This window comes from Ambystoma mexicanum, chromosome 3p (genome assembly GCF_040938575.1).
Source record: "Ambystoma mexicanum isolate Mex_15411 chromosome 3p, UKY_AmexF1_1, whole genome shotgun sequence".
Taxonomy (NCBI): Eukaryota; Metazoa; Chordata; class Amphibia; order Caudata; family Ambystomatidae; genus Ambystoma; species Ambystoma mexicanum.
This window is the reverse complement of record NC_090925.1, coordinates 351,458,522-351,483,069: the sequence shown is the minus strand read 5'-3', so window position 1 is coordinate 351,483,069 and position 24,548 is coordinate 351,458,522.

The window sequence follows — 24,548 nt, the reverse complement described above, 5'->3', positions numbered from 1 at the left end:
CAAGAATGACAGAGGTGGGAAACCACTCAGGGAAGATCAAGGTTACACCCCCTCCGGAACGATTGGACCTGGGCGTGGAGAGGATCTTGCCGTCAGGGAGGAGAGTGTCAAAGCTCGAGACAGAGCTAGCTGTGAACCATGTCTCAGTGAGACCAAGGACATCGAGGTGAAGTTCTTCAAGGAGGTGGAGAGGAGTGTTTGACAGCTGAGCGAGAGTTTAGAGTGGCAATATGGAGAAGGTTGCCATCCTTAAAAGACTTCCGGGAGGGGTACAAATCAGAGGTACGCCCTGTGGAGGTGTAGAAGAAGCCTGAGTGGGGGGCATAAAAGGAAGGAGCAGAGGGTAAGGTAGCAAAGGAGGAGACAGCAGGGGGAGGCAAGGAAGCCGAGGTAAGTGTCAAATCCTGAGGTCCACGTGGATTAGTATACCTCCGTCCCAAAGCACCAGTCAGAGAGGGGTAAAAATACTCGCTGACCGGTTATTGGAGCCACAGGTGGGCGGGGGGTAAACAGGAAACACCAGGTCCCGGGTGGCTGCAAAGAAAATACCAGGTTAGATGGTGGCTACACGGTATTCACAACAAGCATAAACGGATAATAATAAGGAAGACCTACCCTTGAAGTGAATGATGAATGCCTTGAACCTAGCTGTATTCCCCCCCCCCCGGGGGTCAGATGGGTGGTGCAGAGGAGAGGATGGGATCACAGGATCTGAAGGGAGAGGAGAGGGTCTGATAGAAGGTAAACAGTACTTGACAAAGTTCCAAGAGTCCAGACAAAAGGTAGCTGAAGGTTTGCCAAGCGCCAAATCCAAAGGTCAATCCATAAACAATCCAAGAATCAGTCCAAAGTTCAGGTAATCCAGGTATACAGGTCAGTAAGAATCCAAGCGTCAAAATTGAGGGCAATCCAGAAGAGAAAACGAAGTCCAAAATCCAAGAATTCGGAAATCAAGAAGTTCAAAATGCAGAAAATCGCTAAACGCTGAGAGATCAGCTGAGAAGCAATGTGTGAAAAGGCCAAGCCCCTTTTATTGTAGTCTTCCTGGTTCGTTGGCCAATCGTGAACGATGTCCTGATCACGCGATCATTCTCTTGGTCACGTGACCCACTGGTTCATCTGGCGCCTGCTTCCTGGAGGCCGTGTCACGTGACCCTCCTTCGTGACAAGCCGCGTCGAGTGGAGGACCGCAGCATGGAGTGGCGCTCCCCTCCGCGCCTGCAGTCTCCAAGGCAATCGTCAATGCAGGCGTGGAAAGCGACGCTAGGGATGCCCCGGAGCACAGCGTCCCCCTGAAAGGTCGAACGGAGGTGATCGTGGGAGGGGTCCACGTTTCTCTCCGCCGCCTGCATACCACGCGATCGTGATCGGGTGAGTCTGAAGGCATGACAGAGCCCCCCCTCAAGGGCACACGTCCTCCTGGGCTATGGGAGTTGTTCCTATGAAACCGGGTGACCAGCAGCGGGGCGTGTACCTGATCAGCAGGCTCCCAAGACCTTTCCTCCGGGCCGTAGCCCAACCAGTCCACTAGGTAGTAGAGGCGGCCCTTCGTGAGTCGGGATCCAAGAATGTCATTGACCTCGTATTCTTCAGAGGTACCTTTCATTACAGTGGAAGGGGGAAGGATGATACGAGTGGAGAGTGGACACGGTTTAAGAAGGGAAACGTGGAACACAGGGTGTATACGCCAAGTAGTTGGCAGGGAAACTCTGTAGGCTACTGGGTTGATGACTTTGGTAATATGATACGGCCCCACAAAGTGAGGAAGCAGCTTACGACAACCGGGTATAGGTAGATGTCTGGTGGAAAGCCATACCCGGTCCCCGACTGCATAAGTGGGGGCTGTTGTTCGTTTCCTATCAGCAGCCTGACACATAGAAGCCTGTGATTCCCGAAGATGTAATGTAAACCTGGTCATGGATGTCTTTAAGATTGTGTACACATGAAGAAACAGAAGGAGAGAGTAGAGGAGGTACATCTGGAATAGGAAGTATACGAGGGTGTTGCCCGTACAAGGAATAGAAAGGTGAGTAGTCTGTGGATGAGTGGGGCGCGTTATTGTACGCAAATTCAGCTAAATGCAAGAGTTTGTGCCAGGATTGTTGATGTTGTAAAGAGAGACAGCGGAGATATTGCTCCATGGTCTGATTGACGCGTTCTGTCTGCCCATCAGTTTCGGGATGGTAGGAGGACGAGAAACGTGTGTCTATACCTAGTTGTCTCGTAAGGCATTGCCAAAAACGGGAAGTAAACTGGGAGCCCCTATCAGAAATGACAATAGCGGGTAACACAAAGAGACAAAAGACATGTCGGAAGAAGAGGTCAGCCAGGGCAGGTGCTGTAGTTATACCGGTGCAGGGAATGAATCGGGCCATTTTCGTGAAGGAGTCGATCACTACCCAAATAGTATCAAACCCATTAACTTTAGGTAAATCGGTGATGAAATCCATAGTAACAGTATGACATGGTTTAACTGGGAGAGGCAATGGTTGTAGTAGACCTAGAGGACGACCCTTTCTGTTTTTGCATTGAGCACACACCGAACAAGAAGTAACATACGCCACTGTATCCCTGTTCATGGAAGGCCACCAACGTTGGAGCAAGGCCAGTGTGCGCTTCTGGCCGGGATGACCGTTTATGAGGGCATCATGAGACCATTCTAATGCAATGGAGCGGGTCTCTGGCGTTGGTAAGTATAATCTCCCCGGTATATATGGTAGGCCTTCATACATTTCTATCTCCCACTCCCGTAGTTGTTCTGGATGTGACTTGACCCATTGTTGAATTAAGGTCAGTAAATCTTTTGTTGGTGTACAGAGACATATGATGTGTTTGCTGTTCAGAAGTGTCTCCGGAAAGACAGGCAAAGAAACGCCCCCAGGGATGCGGGAGAGAGCGTCAGCTTTGCCATGTGCTATGCCCGGTCGGTGTTTAATTACAAAGTCATATGCTGCAAAGAATAAATGCCAACGGACTTTCCGGCTATTAGTGCACTTGAATGTGGCCAAATCCTGGAGATTGCGGTGATCAGTATAAACCGTGACCTGATGTTTTGCCCCAAGCAGGTGGTGGCGCCAGACTTGGAAGGCATCTTTAATGGAGAGAAGTTCTTTCTCTGTGACTGTGTAATGGATTTCAGCCTATGTGAATTTTCAGGAATGAAAGGCGACCGGGTGTAGGAGACCTGTGGATGGGCATGATTGAGATAAGACAGCTCCCAAAGCATAGGAAGAGGCATCAGCTTCAAGAATAAAAGGGAGGTCTGGATTAGGATGCTGTAAAATAGGGGCTGTCGTGAAGGCCGTCTTGAGAGCTGAGAAAGTATTTTGTGGAGAAGAGGACCAAACAAACAGGGTACGGGGGCTAGTGAGTTGAGTTAATGGGGCAGCCAAGGTCGAAAACCCTGCAATAAAATGCCTGTAGAAGTTGGCGAAGCCAAGGAATGACTGCACTTCCTTGACAGTTTGTGGAACGGGCCAGTCTGCGACTGCACGGATCTTGGTTGAATTCATAGCCAGGCCGCCAGGTGTGATGTGAAAACCTAGGAAGTCTACTTCCTTGGCGTGAAATAGGCATTTTTCTGGTTTAGCGTAAAGGAAGTGAGTGCGCAGCCGACTCAGGACTTCTCGTACACGAGTGACATGTTTTTGATGTGATTGAGAGAACACCAGAATATCATCCAAATATACCACCACGTAGTTATCTATGATATTGTGGAACATTCCATTCATAAACCTTTGAAAGGTTGCGGGTGCGTTACATATCCCAAAGGGCATGACGGTATATTCAAAGAGGCCATATTTGGTACAAAAAGCTGTCTTCCATTCATCCCCTTTTCGGATGCATATGAGATTATACGCCCCCCGTAGATCGAGCTTGGTATAAGATAGTGGCATGTGTGTGAGACGATCTAACAGCGGGGTGATAAGCGGTATGGTGTATCTATTCTTGATCGTGATGTTGTTCAAACGACGATAGTCAATACAGGGGCGAAGGTCGCCTTCCCTCTTGGGTACAAAGAAAATAGGACTGGCTGCAGGAGACTGTGAGGGTCTGATGTGGCCTAAACGTAAGGAATGTTGTGTGTACTCTTTAAGAATCAGGTCTTCAGATGCTGAAAGGGAGTAGATGCGCCCGTGGGGCACGAGAGCCCCTGGTTCCAGATCTATAGGACAATCAAAGGGACGATGCGGGGGTAAGTGTTCAGAGGATTTTTTATCAAACACTTCCAAAAAGTCATGATATTGCGAGGGTATCTGGGCCGAGACAAGACCGACCACATGCCTAGGGGTGTCAACCTCCATTTGTGGTTCTTGTATCGACAAATGAGCTAATGCCCCAAGCGCTTGTGCCGGTGTCGTTACCTGTTCTGTGGATAACAAACAATGTTCCTGACAGAACAAAGATTCGAAAGAAATAGAACCCAAGGACAAATTGATGAGCGGATTATGTGTGCTTAACCAGGGGATACCAAGGATAATACCGTATTGAGTAGTAGTTATCAAGTCAAAACTAAGGATTTCCTGGTGTGTGTCCTGCACTTTGAGAGTTACTAGGGCTGTCTGTTGTCTGATAGGGCCCGAAATCAACGGAGAACCATCTACCGCTTGTACAGGCTCTGGGTGTTTTTTATTCTGTAATGGGAGATTTAGGGACGCAGCCAAAGCACTGTCAACGTAATTACCTGTCGCCCCTGAATCGAGGACCAAGTGTACCTGGTGTTTGACGTTGTCAGAGGAAAACAAAAGTGCCGGAAGGAACAAGGGCCGGGTTGAATCCGGCAATGAAGGGGGTACGTACGGTTGTACTGGTAGGCTCGTCCGTGCCCCCTTATTTAAGGACGAGCCTTCGGAAAACCTGTTGCTCTTTGTTTGGGCCTTCCTTGACGAAATGACCTGAGATTCGGCAGTAAAAACAAGCATTAGCCTGTCTGCGTCGTTCTCTCTCTAAGGGCGATATGGGACTACGTATACCCCTATTTGCATGGGTTCGATAGTTTGTTCTGTAGAGGTCGAGTTTAGGGAAAATACCGGATTTGTTCTCTTGGTTTTAATGTTTCTCTCATTGAACCGGGCATCAACTTGTAGGGCCAAGTCAACCAATTCAGGATATTGGGCAGGTAATGTAGGTATAACGGACAGAGCGTCCTTCATACGTTCACTGAGACCTTTATAGAATACAACTGCCTTTTTTTCTTCTGGCCAGGCAGTTTCGACAGACAATTGGTTGAAGCGGGTTATGTTTCTGTTAAGGTGGTTTTTCCTTGGGTCAAATCTAGAAATTTTAGGTCCCGTGTTTGTGCTTTATGTCGTGTGTCAAAAACCTTAGTCATTTCTGCCACCAGCCTATCAAAATCATACAAAACTGGGCTATTATTCTCCAACAGGGGATTCGCCCACGTAGCGGCAATGCCGCTTAAATGAGATAAAGTGAAGGCCGCCTTAGTAGTCGAATCAGGGAAGGCCTGTGGCCGACATAAAAAATGTAATTTACACTGATTCAGGAAAGTGCGAAATTTACGTGGGTCACCCTGGAATTTCTCAGGGGCTGCCAAGGGAAATGGGGTGGGCACATAGACTGGGGCTGGTGCTACTGCCCCTACAGGTGGTGTAGCCTTTTCGGGTACATCCCCAAACTCCTCGTCTGGTGGCAAGGCGTGTCTTTCACTTTGTAAGGCATCTAACCGCTGATGAATGGCTGTATTAGCGGCCGTCATATCAACCCTTAAGACAGTGATTGCTTGTACAAGAGCAGCCACCGGGTCCCCGGCGGAGGTATCCATAATCCAGTGGTGAAACGGCTTCTCAGTCTGTCAAATCCTGAGGTCCACGTGGATTAGTATACCTCCTTCCCCAAGCACCAGTCAGAGAGGAGTAAAAATACTCGCTGACCGGTTATTGGAGCCACAGGTGGGGGGGGCCACGTTTAAACAGGAAACACCAGGTCCCGGGTGGCTGCAAAGAAAATACCAGGTTAGCTAGTGGCTACACGGTATTCACAACAAGCATAAACAGATAATAATAAGGAAGACCTACCCTTGAGGTGAATGATGAATGCCTTGAACCTAGCTGTATTCCCCCCCCGGGGGTCAGATGGGTGGTGCAGAGGAGAGGATGGGATCACAGGATCTGAAGGGAGAGAAGAGGGTCTGATAGAAGGTAAACAGTACTTGACAAAGTTCCAAGAGTCCAGACAAAAGGTAGCTGAAGGTTTGCCAAGCGCCAAATCCAAAAGTCAATCCATAAACAATCCAAGAATCAGTCCAAAGTTCAGGTAATCCAGGTATACAGGTCAGTAAGAATCCAAGCATCAAAATGGAGGGCAATCCAGAAGAGAAAACGAAGTCCAAAATCCAAGAATTCGGAAACCATGAAGTTCAAAATGCAGAAAATCGCTAAACGCCGAGAGATCAGCTGAGAAGCAATGTGTGAAAAGGCCAAGCCCCTTTTATTGCAGTCTTCCTGGTTCGTTGGCCAATTGTGAACGATGTCCTGGTCACGTGATCATTCTCTTGGTCACGTGACCCACTGGTTCATCTGGCGCCTGCCTCCTGGAGGCCGTGTCACGTGACCCTCCTTCGTGACAAGCCGTGTCGAGCGGAGGACCGCAGCATGGAGTGGCGCTCCCCTCTGCGCCTGCAGTCTCCAAGGCAATCCCCAATGCAGGCGTGGAAAGCGACGCCAGGGATGCCGCAGAGCACAGCGTCCCCCCAAAGGTCGAACGGAGGTGATCGCGGGAGGGGTCCACGTTTCTCTCCGTCGCCTGCATACCACGCGATCGTGATCGGGTGAGTCTGAAGGCATGACAGTAAGAGAGGGGACAGCAGGAGAAGAAAGGAAATTGATGAAGCACGAGAAGCATCTATCAAAGAGGAGAAGGTTAGCCTGAGGGCCTTGGACCAAGACGGTACCATTCAGATAAACATTAATGATGACCTTAGAAGATTGGAAGGAGGCGAGGAGGGCCTCCCACCGGATGCCACCATTAATGGGAGAAGAAGAGAAAGGAGAAAACACAGAAACCATATGGAGAGTCCAGAGGTCTGGCGAGGGTACGACAAAGAGGATGCCGGTTAGGGTTTGCCTGGAGGAAGCACTGGTATAGGTGTCAGCGATAGGGAGGCCTGGGTTGGAGACCAGGATGTCCTTTTTCAAATTCCTCCTACCAGATTTAGTGAGGAGAGCAGGATAGTCGATAGAGAAGCAGTTATTAAAGATAGGAGAAACAGAGAGCACCATAGAGTAGGTAGACAGTGGAGAGAAGAGAAGAGTAAGGTGGTGGGAGGCGAGGAGAACACTAGGGAAGGACACAGGGAGGGGTGCAAGTAGACAAGACAAAGAGAGACGAGACAATAGTAGACAATTGAACAAGATGACAAGAGCTCAGACAATAGCAAAACAGTTTGCTAGATGAATGCTTTGCTAAGAAGGCAAAACCAAAGAACAGCACTACTTTCAGAATGTAGTTTACACACTGGCGAGAACACACCTAGGTCTGAGAGGCCTGTAAAGTGGGGAAAAAGGGCGAGGTTTCACAATGCAGTTTAAATACTTTCACAGTGTATTTTAAACTACGGAGAAGAACACACCTAGGTCTGAGAGTCCTATATAGTGGAAAAAAAGGCCTAGGTTTCACAATGCAGTTTAAATACTTTCAAAATGTAGTTTAAACACCGGAGACAACACACCTGGGTCTGAGAGACCTGTAAAGTGGGGAAAAAGGTCTAGGTTTCACAATGCAGTGTAAATACTTTCACAGTGTAGTTTAAACAACGGAGAAGAACACACCCAAGTCTGAGAGTCCTGTATAGTGGGGAAAAGGGCCTAGGTTTCACAATGCAGTTAAAGTACTTTCACAAATGTCACAGCGCTATTCCAGTGTGGCACAGGCTAATACTCACAATATTATTCTAGTGTAGGTAAGGATGCTATGTGACAGGGCTTTCAGGGTAGAGTGATGGCTCTATGGCTCACCCGGGCCACACCTGCCTTACTAGTCGCTGTTGGTTGACATCTAGCCACTGGCTTCCTCTGCTGACACCTGCAGACACTAGGTGGAGCCGCCTCTGTAGGAGCTGCCCTTTGCCTTGGGGACCTTAGCCGCAGGGGCTGCACGGGCAGAGGGCTGCCCAGGGAGGGTCAGTGAAGACCAACAAATGAGCCAATCAGGTGGAGGGCGGGCTGGGAGGCGGGAGGAGGGAGGAAAGGAGGAGGTGGAAGTGGGAGTGGGAAAGCGGGAAGATGGTCAGGCTGGGTGCACCAGTTGACCCACATGTTTTTTTATAATCAAGTCCCGGGAAGGACAAACACCAAGCCACACTCACCTGCTAACACGAAGATGGGAAAGGCGAGCAGGGTGCAGTGTCGGCACAAGAGCCAGGCAACAGAGGAACTGCTGGCCAATTAGGTGGAGGGGTGGGTTGGAAGGTGGGAGGAGGGAGGGAAGGAGGGAGCGGGGAAACGGGAAGACTGTCGGGGCTGGGGGCACTAGTTTACTGCACGTTTTTCTAAAAATCAAGTCCCAGGAGGGACAAACACCAAGCCACACTCACCTGTTAATGCCAGAATCGGCTTGTGTAGTGCGAAATCGGACAGAGAGCAGCGTAGGAGTGGACTGAGGTGAAGCGTGGTGGCACAGCGGGGCCTATCGAAGCATCAGAGCCAGCGGCCTGCTGGAATCGTGTCAGCTGCTGGTAGAACAGAAGAGAACTAGCATCCAGAAAAGGACAGTCAAGGATCACACACATAAGCCCACGCGCAAGTGGATTTTGTACAAATTAGTCACTCTGGTGCCAAACGAACCACAACCGTCTCAACGGCAGGTAACAAAGACACTGCGGGACACGACAAGCAGTAACACTGAGCAAGGCAAGACACTGCGGTGGGTGATGGCTACTCATCCCAAATGGTCACCAAGAGCAACAAAGGGAAAAGTAAGCAGACCACCATGGAGACGTATACTAAAGGACAAGATGGCGCGAAGGGGGAATCAACGGCTGAGCCTCCGGAAGTCACAGTGAACTCACGGGATGGAGGTGAGCAACAAATATTGGCTGCCATAGCAGCATTGAAGACGGTGTTAGAAGCCAAGATAGATGTGGTGATGACCGATGTGGGATTGTTGAGGCAAGATGTGCGCTTTCTAGCAGAACGGATGGGACAGATCGAAGAACAAGTGAAGGATAACACCAAGGGTGTGTCGCAAGCAACAGTGGACGTTAAGAGTATTGCAGCAGAAGGTTAAATTACTGGAAGACAGAGTGGATGATGCAGAAGGCCATGCCCGCAGGAACAACATTGGAGTCCTGTGCTTGCCGGAAGGTATAGATGGAACAGACCCCACAAACTACACCAGAAATGTTCTCCTGCAAGAAATTGGCCAAGGGAACCTCACACAAAGTTTCACATTAGAGCAGGCACACAGATCCCCGAGAAGGAAGCCACCATCTGGGGCTCCACCGAGACCTATCATTCTAAATGTTTGAGTTGCAAGTACAGAGAGAAGATACTGGTGTTCGAGAACTGGAGGGTTAATACAGAGAGCTTCAGCTAAACTGGCGATATACCCGGATTACTCCTTACAAGTACAAAAGTGTTGGGCCCAGTTTGTCCCCACGAAGGAGAGATTGAGAAAGGCGGGTCTGAAATACATTCTAATGTACCCGGCTAGACTGAAGATATTACATGATGGTCGGGCGTTGTTCTTTGATAGCCCAGAGGAGGCGCAAGATTAGATGGACAGCATGTGGCTGACGGCATCGGAGACAAACTGATATGCACACAAAATACTGAAGCAACATAAGTACTTTTTGAGAATAGGGTCTAAAGGTGGTGAGTGGGAAGATGGGGTCACGACCCCGATGTTGATGACAAGAACTCAGATTTCGGGGGCTTTGTTTGTGGGCTTCTTGCTTAGAGCAGTCAGCTGGACTGAACACAGGTCACGGAACTATGGTTGCTTTTCAGAACCGTGGCCTACTGAGCAGGAGTGCAGGCCGTAAGGAGAGAGTCTTCAGAGGAGGGGTGGTACTACACTCTGTAGCACCCAGAACTCCCCCTTACTTTTTGTTTAGGGTACCATTGACCAGGTACCCACCCGTAGGGCACCGAACACCTGGTCATTTGGCTAGGAGGGGAGTGAGCGGAAATGGGCTTGTCTAAGCATGCATAGCACAGCTGGACGTTTATTGTTGGGGAGGGGACAGTTGGGTGGGGGGTTTATGTTAAGGGGAATTGGGGTAAGGTCTGTTATAGTACTAATATGTCCTGGTACCTGTAGACACTCATCCTTGAGAAACAAAAAGCGCGCAGTGACGCAACATTATCATTCAGCACTACTCGCACATCATTGCTGACAGCATTAGGGTAATTACCTGGAACATCCAAGGTCTTAATAATTATGTGAAAAGGCACAGAAAAATGACTTACTTGCGTAGAAATAACATAGGTATTGCCCTATTATAAGAGACACATCTCACTAAGACACAAGATATGCCAGCGCAGAAATGGCCGGGCCTAGTTGCGGGGTCCACATACTCAGCATATGCTAGAGGGGTACTTATTTGGGTAGCCCCGGCTGCCCCGGCTGCCCTGCTGAAAATTCTTCAAACCAAGACAGATGACGAAGGCAAAATGGTACTAATTTATGGTACCCTGGAAAACAGGGAGATTTGTATTCTAAAGACTTATGCCCCAAACCATGCAAGAAGTAGTGCTGAGACAAAAGTGCCTCTTGCAATGGGATAGATTCGGTATATTTAATTATATGAAATACACCGAGAAAATGTATGCAGAAGGAGATGAACCAAGCAGACTCTTATCATGGCTATGCACGAGTGACAACAGGAAAACACCAATACACTCGGTACAGAATGAGGAGGGCCTCCTCTGCAATACACTGGTAGAAGTGAACAGAGCAAACTATGAATATTATAGCACATTATATGCGGATACTAGAGCTGCGCTGCAAAGAGACGCAGGAGGCACTAGACCTTATGCAATTGCCATGATTAGGCCCAGAGAGCGTTGAGTTGTTAGATAAACCTATAACAATAGATGAGGTTTTAGACACAATGAAAACATTGCCCTAAAGTAAAACTCTGGGCATGGACGGACTGCCACAGATAGCCTCGCACAAGCCATGCTGGAAATGTTCATGGAAGCGTACGATGTGGAATTGTTCCCTAGTAGCTTAAGAGAAGCAGTGATAATACCCCTCCCTAAGCCCCACAAAAAAGGACCCATGTCCCTACTGAATTAGGGCCTCATTACACGGTAGGCGGTGGACCAAGGTGCTATTAGCACCATGGTCCATGCCGGTAAAATACCGGCACCGCCTTGGAGGAAAGGGGAATTACCGCCCTATTCCAAGGTTGGCGGGGCGGTAATTTCCCCTTCCCTCATTGCCCTTCCCCATTCCCATTTTTGCCCCATAGGGCATAATGGGAATGGGGAAGGCGCTAATTATGGTACCGCAAATTGCGGTACCGTAATTAGCACCCTGGTCCCTTTGCGGGTTGGTTGCTGCTGGTTGCTGCTAAAAAGCAGGCGTTAAAGTACCAACCCGCAAAGGGACCTCGTAGTAAGGCAGTAAGGGTTAACGGTCACCGGTACCATTACCGGTGACCGTTAACCCTTACTGCCTTCCGTGTTATGAGGCCCTTAGGATCTTAAAATTCTTACAGCATTACTGGGGAGCAGGCTGAAGCGTGTGATAACTGAGCTGATACATTCTGATCAAACGTGATATGTGCCTGGTAGGAACATCATTTCAATTTTAGAAGGCTACATCATGTAATTGACAGCACTAGGGCATGGGACCATCACTGTGCGGTAGCCTCGCTTGATGCGGTGAAGGCATTTGTTTCCATTCATTGGCATTGGCTTATGAGACACTGGGGAAGTTCGGCTTTGGTCCAAAGTACATTAAATGGGTGAAATTGGTCTACATTAACCCAATGGCTAGGGTGAAGACAGGCGGCACCTTCTCTGACAAATGGGAATTGCAGAAGGGTACTGGACAACGTTGCCCACTGTCCCCAATGCTCTATATTCTAGCCATGGAGCCAATAGCTAATAGCTGCATTCCTAAGATGTGAATATCTAGAAGCAGGAATCAGAATTAATGGCATATGTCATGTTGTGTCCATGTACGTCGACAACATGCTCTTATGAATACAAAACCCTGAGGTAAATCTGCAACATATTTTAGATGTGCTGGATAACTTTAGCGGGCTGTCAGGCATCACGATTAGCAAAGAGAAATCCTGCCCATTTCCGCTGGCCAAGCTTGCTTAGAGGGGAGTTAGGGAACTACCTACCCTGACACTCTCCTAGAATAAAGATATCTTCCGGTATCTGGGCTTAGACATTTATCATACACCATGGCAGGAACATACGGACAACACTAAAGGCATTGGAAGGCATAGCAAACTCAATTAATAGATCCGAAATTGGGTATTCAAATATGGTACAGAGTTTGTAAGATACTTAAGAGAAAAGACCTGGTACACACATACCCCGCAGCTGCATTAATGACAGATGGCAGAGGCTTGAGAGCCAGTGTGCGTCTCAACTGGGAAACGTGTGGGATTGCCACTACTGGGCACCTAATGTTGAATGATACCTTAATGAGCTTTCATGAGTTGCAAGAGACCTCAGGGATACATGATGGTTAATATCTCCTGCACCAAACTATTATAAATACGATAAAGAGGAGGTTGCCAACAGTTGGATGGGATGCAATTGGGCATGAGGCTGTGGAAGCAATAATAAATATATTGGAGGGGGCATGCTATATCGAGATTGTATGAAGTGCTTCTAGGGCAGAGGTCTTAAAACGGTGGGGCGTGAGAGCCCAGCCAAAAAATAAAACAAAAAAAATACAATTTCATTATTTTTTATGGAGGAAATTGGCAGGTTCGGACTGGAGCATAAAACTGTCTCGGGCACCAATGGAAAAGTGGCCCACAGTTGAAAATGGCAATTCATTCCTTTAGTGGCGGACTGTTTGAATAGTCCCAAAGGGGATGTTTTTTGCTCAACTGTAAGCAAGTTGTGATATTTCAAGAATATTTATTCAGCAACAACAGTCAAAACTACTAGCTGCACAGTGAAGCAACTCGATTTTGACCCCAAAAAACTGGCCCACACTAGCATTTTGCATTTTTGGTTCAAGCATTGCCCTATTGCCCTATAGGCCAGTGCGAGCTGGGCGGCTCATCCATAATGGGAGAGAGAGCGTCAACCCAGCAACCCCCTCATCCATTATGGAGGAGCCCAGGAGCCAGCCCAGTGAAATACTGAGCACTCCCTCAGCTGCTTTTTCCAGCTGAGGGAGTGCTCCTGGGTTGGCTGAACTGTCAATGGGAAACACTGTTTCCCTTTGACAGTTTAGTTCCCCAGCCTCACATGCTCACTGAGCCATGCAAGGCTGGGGGCATTCTGTCTCACCAGCATTGCATAGCTCATTGGAAATGCTGGCTGGGGAACTGCATGCCTGTATGTGGGAGTGGGAGATCCTCGCACATGTTGTGGGGCGTTTCAGCACCCACGTGTTTCGGCAACAACGGACAGCCCCCACACATGTACAGGAATCTCTTGCTTCCTGATTACTGTTCATGGATGTGTGTATGCTTGTGTTATGCGTGAGTGTATGGTGATGGGTGCTCATGTGAACGATAGTGATTGCCGTGTGTTTGTGTTGGTCTGTAAAGCTGATTTTGGCAAGTGGGGGGTTGTACAACAAAGGCATTTTAAAAATGCCTTTGTTGCACAATCCCCCTACCCACCTGCCAAAATCCCTCTTTTGCTCAGAGGAATGTCCAAAATGAAGCCACAACTATTGCACAAAGGTTCTTTGTCCTTGCTTTGCTGCTGCTTATGCGTCCTTCTTCTTCGCCATGGATCTCATCTGCACGTGCTGTGGTTCTTCCCCGTTGTCTGTAGTTTCTTCAGGCTGGGGTGCAGATAGGGGTCTCCTCTGATGTATTGCTTGATGTCGCCCAAAAAGATCCAAGCTCTTCTTCCTTGTAGCTTCACTGCAGAGGGAGTGCAGTCTTCCACTGTAAAGGGACCGTTAAACCTTGGCTCGTCCCACTTTTTTCTTGTGTGGTTCTTTACCAGGACGGTATCTCCAGGGAAGCTGGATGGTACACATAATCCTTGAGCTGGGTCAGCAGTAGTGTCTCCTTCTGTGTTCAGTGCTGCCCTGCACCCTTTTCGTCGTCGCTGCAGCTGGCCTGAAATTACAGTAAGGCAAGATGTCATGCAATTCAAGTACTCTTGCATTTCAGACCCTAAGATTTCTCCTGTCGACTGGGCATCACATCTAGCTCTGTCTCGGGGTGTCAGGGGAGTGTGCATTCTTTGTCCTGTGGCTATTTCGTGCGGCGTAAGATGGTGGTCAGAACCGGGCTGGTTCCTGAGTGCGTACAGTGCCAAGGGAAGGCAGTGTAACCATCCCTTTCTTAGAACAAGCTTCAACTTGGCTAGCCTTTCCTTTAATAAGACGTTGAGCTCCTCACAGATCCTGTTACCTTGCAGATTCTACACCGATGAGAACTTGTGCTTTATACCAAGCAACAAGCTAATCTGCTCCAAAACCTCATACACAAAGTGAATCCCATTATCTGATCTCATGACTTCACATACCCCCCACCTGGGAAATACCTCTCTCACTAGAAATGTGCCCGCACACTTAGAGTCTGGGTGTGTACATGGACCTGCTTCTATCCATCTAGAGAATGGACTCACTACAACATTTAAATACCTGTACCCGTTACATACTTGAATCATATCGACGTAATCGACATGCAAGTGCTGAAAAGGTCCATTGCGCCTTGGGATAACTCCTCTAATTACTTTTAGTGTGTGCCCAGCTGTGAACTATTGGCAAATTATACAGTTCACCAAAAAAAATGCAACATGATCCGCTAAGTTCGGTATGAACCAGTCTTCAGCGAGCATTGCCGTTAGATCTTCTTTTGTCATGTGTGCTGAATAGTGAACTGCTCCAGCACTATTTTTAACAGAGTTATAGGCATTACTGGTTTACTAGTGCTGTCTTGTCGCCACAAGCTTTTGGAGGGGTTTAAAGAACACCCTCGCCGTTTCCATAAGTTCTTCTCTTCCTGTGGTGCCTCCCCTTGGAGTTCCATTAACTGAGTTTGTCCCATATCATTGTAGCTTTCAGGTGTACTCCATGCGACTATATTTTTTCATTTGCGTCAGCGACTTCCACATCCATGATCATCTCACTCTTGGATGCCATACATTTGGCTTCTGTGTCTGGTGCTTGATTTCCTCGTGAGACAAAATCTGTCCCTTTCGTGTGGGCGCTGCATTTTACCACTTCTATGCACACTGGCAGCTGTAGTGCCTGAATCAACCTGTCCAATAAGGCTGCGTGCTGTACTGGCGTGCCGTCAGCCAGGAGGTAGCCTCTCCTTTTCCAGCGTGCTAAACCTGCGTGCAATGCTAATAACTCTGCAGCCTGTGCTGAATAATGAGATGGTATTCGTGCACTAAGAAGTACTCGAAATTCTACATTTGCTGTGTGCTTCATCACAGCAACACCTGTATATCTTTGCCCATCATTTTGATCGGTTCTCGAAGAACCGTCAATGAAGACAATTTCTCCTGCTGCCAATGCATTTTCTTTCACTCTGGGAATCTCCTCATGGAATTCTTCATAATTCGCACAGTCATATATTGGCTATCCTTCAGTGAATGGCTCGGCTATGAACATAGCTGGGTTCCATATTTTGCATCAGACTATTTTAATCGATGGATTCGATATGATCACTTCATAGGTAGAAGCTCTCTGAGATGTTAGTGTGCCCTTCGGTTTCTCTAGAATAGCAAATAGCAAGTGTTTCACGTACAAGGTCATTAAGCATCCCATTACAATGGTAGTAACCTTCTCTATGGCGAACGCTGCAGCAGCTAATCTTTGTTCACACGGGAAATGGCCCCTCATCACTGGGTCCAAATTTCCACTATAGTATGCCTGGGGCTTGTACCCCAATGTGTTTCTCTGTGGGAGCACTGCCGTCATAACACTGCCATTCGTGTGTGAGAACAGGTAGAATTCCTCTGCACAATTGGGATTCCCTAAAACTGGTGCCGTGCAAATGGCTTTTTTGAGTTCAGCAAATCCTTCCTCAATGGTCTCGGACCATTCAATTTTTCCTTTCGTCACTTGTGCCTTCTTTAGGGCCTGAAGCAAAGGCTTGGTGTATGAGCTGTAGTCAAAGACCTATGCCCTGACATAATTGCAAAGGCCTAAGAAACTCTGGGGGTAATTCATAGAATTTAGCGCACAAGTGGCGCACGCGGCTGGCGCACAGTGTGCGCGTGCGAATCCCTGCGCCAGCCGCGTGCGCTAAAATCCATTTCCGTGCACAGCGTATTCATGGATTCCAGCTACCAAAACCAGCCGTGGCGCACAGTGGCGCAGTGACCCTGCAGCAGCGCCAGTTACGCCCCCAAGAACGCCTCTCGCGCAGGGAAAAGCCAACAAAATCCTGAATCCAGCGCAAAGGGCTGCGCTATCCCTGTACCAGCACGGCAAGCGGGCTACGTGTATCAATGGGGTGCGCGGGAAGTACCTCACGTCATTTCAGCTGGGTACGTGTATTTCAGGGGTGCGCTGGAAGTTCCACACGCGAATGTCCTGGCTACGTGTATCTTGGGGTGCGCGGGAAGTTACACACGCAATATCAGCAGGGTACGTGTATATCAGGGGTGCGTGGGAAGTTCCACACGCAAATGTCCTGGCTACGTGTATTTCGGGGTGCGCGGGAAGTTTCACACGCGATATCAGCAGGGTACGTGTATTCCAGGGGTACGCTGGAAGTTCCACACGCGAATGTCCTGGCTACGTGTATCTTGGGGTGCGCTGGAAGTTTCACACGCGATATCAGCAGGGTACGTGTATATCAGGGGTGCGCGGGAAGTTCCACACGCGAATGTCCTGGCTACGTGTATTTCGGGGTGCGCAGGAAGTTTCACACGCAATATCAGCAGGGTACGTGTATATCAGGGGTGCGCGGGAAGTTCCACACGCGAATGTCCTGGCTACGTGTATTTCGGGGTGCGCGGGAAGTTTCACACGCGATATCAGCAGGGTACGTGTATTCCAGGGGTGCGCTGGAAGTTCCACACGCGAATGTCCTGGCTACGTGTATCTTGGGGTGCGCAGGAAGTTTTGCACACGATATCAGCAGGGTACGTGTATATCAGGGGTGCGTGGGAAGTTCCACACGCGAATGTCCTGGCTACGTGTATTTCGGGGTGCGCGGGAAGTTTCACACGCGATATCAGCAGGGTACGTGTATATCAGGGATGCGCGGGAAGTTCCACATGCGAATGTCCTGGCTACGTGCATTTCGGGGTGCGCGGGAAGTTTCACACGCGATATCAGCAGGGTACGTGTATTCCAGGGGTGCGCTGGAAGTTCCACACGCGAATGTCCTGGCTACGTGTATCCTAGGGTGCGCGGGAAGTTTCACACGCGATATCAGCAGGGTACGTGTATATCAGGGGTGCGCGGGAAGTTCCACACGCGAATGCCCTGGCTACGTGTATTTCGGGGTGCGTGGGAAGTTTCACACGCGACATCAGCAGGGTACGTGTATATCAGGGGTGCGCGGGAAGTTCCACATGCGAATGTCCTGGCTACGTGTATTTCGGGGTGCGCGGGAAGTTTCACACGCGATATCAGCAGGGTATGTGTATTCCAGGGGTGCGCTGGATGTTCCACACGCGAATGTCCTGGCTACGTGTATCTTGGGGTGCGTGGGAAGTTTCACATGCGATATCAGCAGGGTACGTGTATATCAAGGGTGCGCGGGAAGTTCCACACGCGAATGTCCTGGCTACGTGTATTTCTGGGTGCGCGGGAAGTTTCACACGCGATATCAGCAGGGTACGTGTATATCAGGGGTGCACGGGAAGTTCCACACGCGAATGTCCTGGCTACGTGTATTTTGGGGTGCGCGGGAAGTTTCACACGCGATATCAGCAGGGTACGTGTATTCCAGGGGTGCGCTGGAAGATCCACACGCGAATGTCCTGGCTACGTGTATCTTGGGGTGCGCGGGAAGTTTCACACGCGATATCAGCAGGGTACGTGTATATCAGGGGTGCGCGGGAAGTTCCACACGCGAATGTCCTGGCTACGTGTAGTTCGGGGTGCGCGGGAAGTTTCACACGCGATATCAGCAGGGTACGTGTATTCCAGGGGTGCGCGGGAAGTTCCACACGCAAATGTCCTGGCTACGTGTATTTTGGGGTGCGCGGGAAGTTTCACACGCGATATCAGCAGGGTACATGTATATCAGGGGTGCGCGGGAAGTTCCACACGCGAATGTCCTGGCTACGTGTATTTCGGGGTGCGCGGGAAGTTTCACATGCGATATCAGCAGGGTACGTGTATTCCAGGGGTGTGCTGGAAGTTCCACACGCAAATGTCCTGGCTACGTTTATCTTGGGGTGCGCGGGAAGTTTCACACGATATCAGCAGGGTACGTGTATATCAGGGGTGCGCGGGAAGTTCCACACGCGATTCCATCAGGGTACGTGTATTCCAGGGGTGCGTGGGAAGTATCACACGCAAAAACAGCAGGGTACGTGTATTCCAGGGGTGCACGGGAAGTATCACACGCAAAATCAGCAGGGTACGTGTATTTCAGGGGTGCGCGGAAAGTATCACACGCGATTCCATCAGGGTACGTGTATTACAGGGGTGCGCGGGGAGCACCACACGTGAATTGCACGTGTGGGTCCTCCCAGGTGTTCCCTCTGCACCCTCCACGGCCCCTGCAGGTGGCCCACACCACAGGAGCCTACCCTGCACATGTCTTGCAGGCACCCCATCCACCATGGCCATGCCCCCCAGCCAACCCACATGTCACCTTGCACTACTGCCCACCAACGCATGTCCCCCTGCACCCCCAGCCACCAGGGGCAGCCTTCACCAGGCCCCCACCCATGTCTCCCATCACCCCCACCCCCCAGCCACCAGGGGCAGCCTCCACCAGGCCCCCACTCATGTCTACCACCACCCCCACCCCCCAGCAGTGCAGGGGCAGCCTCCACCAGGCCCCCACTCATGTCTCCCATCACCCCCACCCCCCAGCACTGTGGGGCACCTGCCAGCAGGCCCCAACTCATGTCCAACTCATGTTCCCCTGCACCCCCACCCCCCAGCACTGTGGGGAACCTGCCAGCAGGCCCCCACTCATGTCCAACTCATGTTCCCCTGCACCCCCACCCCCCAGCAGTGCAGGGGCAGCCTCCACCAGGCCCCCACTCATGTCTCCCATCACCCACGTCCCCCAGCCACCAGGGGCAGCCTCCACCAGGCCCCCACTCATGTCCCCTATCACCCCACCCCCCAGCACTGTGGGGCACCTGCCAGCAGGCCCCCACTCATGTCCCCTATCACCCCCACCCCCCAGCAGTGCAGGGGCAGCCTCCACCAGGCCCCCACTCATGTCCCCTATCACCCCCACCCCCCAGCAGTGCAGGGCAGCCTCCACCAGGCCCCCACCCATGTCTACCACCACCCCCACCCCCCAGCACTGTGGGGCACCTGCCAGCAGGCCCCCACTCATGTCCCCTATCACCCCCACCCCCCCAGCCACCAGGGGCAGCCTCCACCAGGCCCGCACCCATGTCTACCACCACCCCCAACCCCCAGCCACCAGGGGCAGCCTCCACCAGGCCCCCACTCATGTCCCCTATCACCCCCACCCCCCAGCAGTGCAGGTGCAGCCTCCACCAGGCCCCCACTCATGTCTCCCATCACCCCCACCCCCCAGCACTGTGGGGCACCAACGAGCAGGCCCCAACTCATGTCCAACTCATGTTCCCCTGCACCCCCACCCCCCAGCACTGTGGTGCACCCTCCACCAGGCCCCAACTCATGTTCCCCAGCCAACATGTCATCACAATCTAGATCCCTGGTCCCTATGGTCAGCCTCCAAATGCAAAAACCCACCCGAGTATTGCATCCACCCACTTAGAAATGGCAATGACATGATAGAACACCAATTGCAAGTTTGGAAACAAACACATGTCCCTCACATACACCCAATGGGTGTCAGTGAATCTCAAAACCCATATCATGATATGCATGAAACCAATGAGATGATACTACACATTGAAGTTTGATCAAAAAATATGTATTAAAGGAAACATAAATTGAATAAAAAATAAACAAACAGAAATGGGAATGTAAAAAAATGAAAAGAAGCATGTCCGTGAAAAAATGCAAAACCAAAAATCATAATCCAAAGGAATGGTGTCCAAAGTCACAGTCCACAAAAGAAAATCCAATGGAAAATTATAATTGAAAGCCATTGCTCCATGGGGAAATTGTAAAATAAAAAGAAAATCCAACAGTGAACTATGTACAGATGAACAAGCCAGGGTCCATTATCCCAACAAAAGAAATGAAACCTATCTAACAACACTAACTAATAAAAAAAAACTATATACAAAAATGTGGCCCATTATCCAAAAGGTCCAAAAAAATGCAAAAACAAAGGAAACCTAACACTAACTACAGAACTATGTACAAGGGCAGCGGGCTAGTCCGACGGCTCACTTTTGGATGTCCCGGGCCAGGGCATCATCAAACTCCTGCTCAATGTCCCGGAGGCGGTCCTCCTCCATGGCCCTTAAGGGTCTGCAGGGCCGTCGACGTGTCCACCTCCAACCCCCTGCGGATTGCCTCGAGGCACTCGGCCCGCCTCAGGGCCCTCCGCATGGAGTTCTCCGCCCTTACCATCGTGAGCCGTGCCTCTTCCGCCCGCTGCCGCTCCGCATCTATGGCGTGGCCCAACCGCTGCCACACGGAAGACACTTTCTGTCCTGGGTCCTCCTGCCCTCCGGCCGATGCCTGGCCCTCCGATGTCGAAGGCTCCGAGCCTTCATGGCTCCCACCACGTTGCTGCTGCTGCTGTGCCTCTGCCCGTGCACTGCCTCCTGCTGCCTGCACATCCTCCGCTGGCTGGGGTGCAGTCGTTGATGTGGCCACCCCTGCTGGACGTCCGACTCCCGACTGTGGCAGGGATGCCTCCTCCACCAGCCTGGCCGCACCGTCAGAGGCAGCTCCACAGGGCACCCAGGTGACTGATGGGTGGGAAGATGGCACGGAGGACGACTGGCGCATAGGGGGTTCAGTTGAGGAAGGGGTCGCAGCAAGCCCCATCAAACGGAGGAATCCGGCCTGGGTGACCTGTCCCAATAGGCCGACGCGGTCAACGAGCCATTCGAGATGACGTGCAGTCTCCTCATGAAAAGACTGCAGGTCACCTCGCATGGCCCGTTGACGCAACGCCACACCAGTCAGGACAGGCTCAACCCGGACCGGATAGCCACGTCCACAGGCAGAGGAAGGCCAGTTGTCGTGAGCTCAGTCACGATGTCAGTCCAGATCCGAGTCCGTCCTTCCTTGTCGGCGCGGGAACTTCCGAAGAGGGCATCATACTGCCCCAGGACTTGCTCCACCAGGACACCAACTTCCCTGGCACTGAAGCTGGTGCCCCTCTGCCTCTCTGGCTGGGGGTTGTCAGTGGTGCCAGATGTTGCAGTGCCCGACATGACAACCCCAGAGGCAGGAGTGGGTGGTCAACTGGGTCCTGGGGCTGGGCTGTGGAGCGATGGAATCCCAGTCGGGAGTCTTTGGTTCCAGCAGGGGTGGTCACAGCAACAGCACCCCTGGCTGATGTGCAGGCAGCAAATGGCATGGCACATGGGCAGCAGGCAGTCAGGCAGCAGCAGATGGCAGGTGGGAGTGTGCTCGGGGCTCTGGGGGGCAGTAATTCAGCCTTCTGGGCAGGAGCGTGGTCTTCCGTGTGCTTACGCGTGGCCACCTTGATACGGAGTGATTTGGCACGTGAAAATTCTGCACGTCAGCGTGTAATTCGAGGAAAGGCCCTTAGCGCGTAAGCGCGTCTGCATGCATACGCAATTTCATTGGACAGAAGGCCCCGCAAGCGCCCCTGTGACGTGACGCGCACAGGCGTGCATGGGCATTTCAGCGCGTGTGAAAAACTGCACGTCCGCGTGTAATCCGAGGAAAGGGCCCATGCGCGTAAGTGTCGTGACGTGCGCGGGTGTTTCCCTCAGCACGGGTTAAAGGTGAGTGGGCCCAGCAGTTCGCTGTACGTGCCTTTCGTGGAGACCGACGTGTGTTGCTGCTTCCTGTTGTTTCGCGCGCCATCACAACTTCACAGCTATCAAGGACGTATCTCTTCTTTTGGCGGGGGTATTGGCGACGCGTGTGTTTCTGCATTGCGCTAGTCAGACGGCGCGTTATTCGTGTTACTGGGTGCCTCCGCGTACTGCGGGAGGTTGAATCCACGCACGTAGGCTGCAGGGTTGTGTGCACGGTTTTACTGCAGTTTTGGGGTGCCTGAGCGTTGCGTGACCTGTCACTACATCACCGGGGTCACATACAGCCTTGCAGGTGCAGGGGGGCTGTTAACATCTTGCTTCCCACCCCCTTCACCCCAATTTCCCAGGTCAATTGTGGTGTACACCTCCCATTGGCACCACTCCATCTGTGCCGGCACTACTACATCTGTGCCATGGTTGGGAGGCCACCAAAGGTGAGGGGCGCCTCAGCTGGGCGTCCTCCTCATGGCGGGCGTGGTCGGGGACGTGGCCGTGGTGACCAGGGAGTAGGGGGACTCCAGGGTGTCCAGGGCGGCCACAGAGGGGGAAGAGGCAGGGGTGCGCCACTTGAGCACAATGTTGTGCCATGTGTCGGTGCAGTCATGCCACCACCCCCTGTGGTTCCGGGGGATGCAGCTTCTGCATCTGGCACTGGCGCCCGTGTGACCCGGCAGTCCGTTCCATCGACTGCCACGGGCCCAAGGGTAGTGGTAGCTGCAGGTGCAGCTGTGGACACCGCCACCCAGGCTCAGGGTCTACCAGCGCAGGCTGCGTTGGCACTTGAGGAGCCCTTGGTAGATCTCCAACAGGCCAGGAGGGAAACCATAGGGGCAGGCCGGGCTGCTCAGACCAAGACACGTCTCCCTGGGGCAGTCATGTCATCTGTTGCTCCGAACAGCCGGGTGTTGGCAAGTGCAGGGGCAGATGCACCCAACAACACCCAGGTTGTGAGTCTGCCAATCAGGACCGTTGCGGTCAATGACCCTGCCACAGCTGATGTTGCTGCGCAGGGTCCATTAGTGGGCACCCAGCTGCCACTGACACAAGTCAGGCCTTTGGTCGTCCCTCCACCTGCCACCCCCTTGGCTCAATCCACCGAACCCACTGGCCATACTGGTCAGGGCGGCATTAGCCAGCCAGGGTCTGCGCCACAGTCCAAGAGGAGGAAGGTTGCACCTGCAGCACAGGCTGGGACCCCACACACAGCCACGACCTCCTGCACGTCGAGGAAGAAGCCTTTCTGCAAGCAGGAACTGGACCTCCTCGTGGACTACGTGCAGGGCCACAGCCGTGACATGGTAGTGGGTGCCAATAGTCAGACTACGGCTGCCCAACGTGACACCCACTGGAAGCATGTTGCGGAACATTTCAGTTCATTCGGCCATGAGGTGCGCACGGCGCAAGAGTGCAAAAAGCGTTGGAATGACATCAAACGCAGCACTAAGGCTAAGCGTGCCTCTGATTACAACTTGACTCTGGTGACTGGCGGTGGGCCTGCAACAGAGGAGGAAGAGCTCACTCCGCATGAGGCACTCGTTGCGGAGTTCATACCACCTGAATTGGTCGAAGGAGTGGGAGAGATGCTGGACTTTGATGCCCAGTCCAGTGAGTGTTGATGCGTGTTTGTTGAGGACGTGTGTGTTTCACTTGTGGGATGTGTTGTGCATGATTGCCACTACATGTGATGTGTACATGGTTCTGATGTGTAAGTAATGCAAGGCTTCCGTCATGCATGTCTCCTCTGCCTGCATGCGGGGACTCCATGTAGGCATGCTCCCTTGCCCCTCCTCCGCCACTCTGCACCCCAGTTCCACCTTTGCACTGGTGTTCTTCAATCTTGCCAATGTGTACTTTCTTGTTCATACGTCCTGTGTAGATGCTAAATTCCAGCGTAGAATCTGCCAGTCATATGCCGTGTGGTACAGCCTTAGTACTTGATGCAGGGTATCTCACTTGTACTGTGCATAGGTCAGATGTCCCGCAGGGACATGAGTGCCCATTCATGCTCCATGTGCATTGCACGCATGCCCCTATGTGTCCTTGACTGGATGATCACTGTAATACAAGTCCTTGGTTACATACATTGCCTGCCATCTCATCAGCCTTCCCATGTCAACTGTGGCTCAGTCCTGCGTTGCACACATGTTTAGGGTCTGACAATCTGTGTGGCTCACAGGCCTCAGCCTGTTCAATGGCCAATGACTCTGTCCAACTGTTGTTGTGTATTCTTCACACATGGGCGGAATCCAGAGTTTTCATCATGTTTCCTGCTTACTGTCCCAGCATCATTTGCAGTGTTGTCACTTGAATCACATTAAGCTGTTGATGCCAGTCAACACTGCCTGTTAATACACAGGTGTA